Consider the following 2,500-nt stretch of genomic DNA (forward strand, 5'->3'; position numbering starts at 1 on the left):
TATTATTATTATTATCATTACAGCGCCGCAAATTGAGCTAGGGCGAGGTGACTGCTCAAGGCCACACAGCGCAGCGGCGGGTGATCGAACTCGTTACCTTTCGGGTACGAAGCAAAGACCGTACCACTGATCCACGCTGCCCCCTAAAACATTACCCATATGAGAATTGGATAAAGTTGTAATGTTGTATTAAATAAAATTACACAGACAGACAAAACCTGATATAGCGCAATTCCAGACATTTAAACTTTATAACCCTTCTTTGCGGCTATGTGGTCTAGTGGTATGACACTCGGACCGGAAACTGTAAAATGAGTACCTGGCAGTTAACAACGTTGTCTCTGTCGGACAAAATTGTAATATCGCCTAAAAGGCGTCATGTCATGTCTTGTTCTACATGTTACGTGTTGCTGTTGGTTAGGGACCTTTGTATAGCACTTTGAGCACGTTTAGAGGACATTGCGCTATATAAAAGCTCACAGCTCAAGATTTGGCATCTTGTTCACACCGAGACCACACCGTTTAGAGACGGGAGGTCACCAATTCTTTTGAAAGTGAAAGATAAGTTTTTAAAATGTAGGGGCCTATCACTCCGAGCCATTCGACCCATGTAGCCGGAGTTTATCCCGGTTTCTGTGACATGAAAGGGTCAATAACAATTGCTTGCTGCCTTTGATAGTACTCATTTTACAGTTTCCGGTCCGAGTGTCATACCACTAGACCACATAGCCGCAAAAAAGGGTTATAAAGTTTAAATGTCTGGAATTGCGCTATATTAGGTTTTGTCTGTCTGTGTAATTCTCTTTAATACAACATTACAACTTTATCCAATTCTCATATGGGTAATGTTTTAGGGGGCAGCGTGGCTTAGTGGTACGGTCTTTGGTTCGTACCCGAAATGTACCGAGTTCGATCACCCGCCGCTGCGCTGTGTAGCATTGAGCAGTCACCTCATCCTAGCTCAATTTGAGGCGCTGTACTGCGTCTAACGCCTGGGTTATTCCATTCTCTCCTTGGAATAGACCCTAGAGACAAATTTCCCCTACGAGATGTATAAAGAGAATTTTATTTAATTTATTATATTTCATTTTTCGGACTGTAAATAAATTCAGTTTTTAGCATTTAAATCACACCGATTTTTATAACAGTTTTGAGCCGATGTGTCACAAATGTTTGTTTTCAAAAAAAAAAAATACTATATAGTAAACGTTACCATTACACATTATATATATATATATATATATATATATATATATATATATATATATATATATATATATATATATATATATATATATCACTTTTGTAGTGGAGATATCAATTTAAAAAAATCTTAAAATTCTTACTTCGCCTTTTTAAAAAAAGCCAAAGTAAATAAAAAGAAATTTTGAAAAACTAAAACAAAAACAAAACTTAAACAAACGAAAAAAAAAAACACCAACAGCAATTATAGAAAAATAAGCACCCCCCCCCCCCCTTCCTCCCCCCCCCTTCCTCCCCCCCTTTCCCCCCCCCTTCCTCCCCCCTTCCTCACCCCCTTCCTCCCCCCTTCCTCCCCCCTTCCTCCCCCCTTCCTCCCCCCTTCCTCCCCCCCTTCCTCCCCCCTTCCTCCCCCCTCCTCCCCCCCTTCCTCCCCCCTTCCTCCCCCCCTTCCTCCCCCCTTCCTCCCCCCTTCCTCCCCCCCTTCCTCCCCCCCTTCCTCCCCCTTCCTCCCCCCCTTCCTCCCCCCTTCCTCCCCCCCTTCCTCCCCCCCTTCCCCCCCCCCCTTCCTCCCCCCCCTTCCTCCCCCCCTTCCTCCCCCCTTCCTCCCCCCCTTCCTCCCCCTTCCTCTCCCCTTCCTCCCCCCTTCCTCCCCCCCTTCCCCCCCCCCCCTCCCCCCCCCCCCCTTCCTCCCCCCCAAAAAAAAAGGGGAAAAAAAAAACAAAAAAAAAAACAAAAGCAAATAAAGTATCATAACAAAAAAAAAAAAGAAGACAAAAATAATCAAAATCCCAAATAACACAAAACCCAAACGAACAATTAAAAGACACAAAAATAGAAGAAACACACACACACACACACACACACACACACACACACACACAACCTTCACCCCCCCCCCCCAAAAAAAATAAAATAAAAATAAAGCAACACCTCATCCATGTAGTCACCAAGCAAACTGTATATATAGATAGAATGCGCTTGGCCAAGGAGTTCACAACATTGCCATCCGGAAGTATAACGGACCAACACACAAACTCTGTGTAACCATGAACTTTTATAGTCTGGTTAATACAGTTTAGTGAGAACAACTCACAAACGCGGATGGCAAAAACAATAACAAAGGCCTGAGTGACGTCATCTGCATACTATCTATATTGACCTTGGTACAACTGGGAGTAGCGACCCCCCCCCCCCCCCCACCCTCTCTCTCTCTCTCTCACTCTCTCTCTCTCTCTCTCTCTCTCTCTCTCTCCCTCTGGATTTCTTCTCGTCATCTCCCCCTACCCCCCCCCCCCCC

Source organism: Berghia stephanieae, chromosome 4, assembly GCF_034508935.2.
Source record: "Berghia stephanieae isolate SIO BIC M18660-M18661 chromosome 4, UCSD_Bste_1.3, whole genome shotgun sequence".
In the NCBI taxonomy this organism is placed as follows: Eukaryota; Metazoa; Mollusca; class Gastropoda; order Nudibranchia; family Aeolidiidae; genus Berghia; species Berghia stephanieae.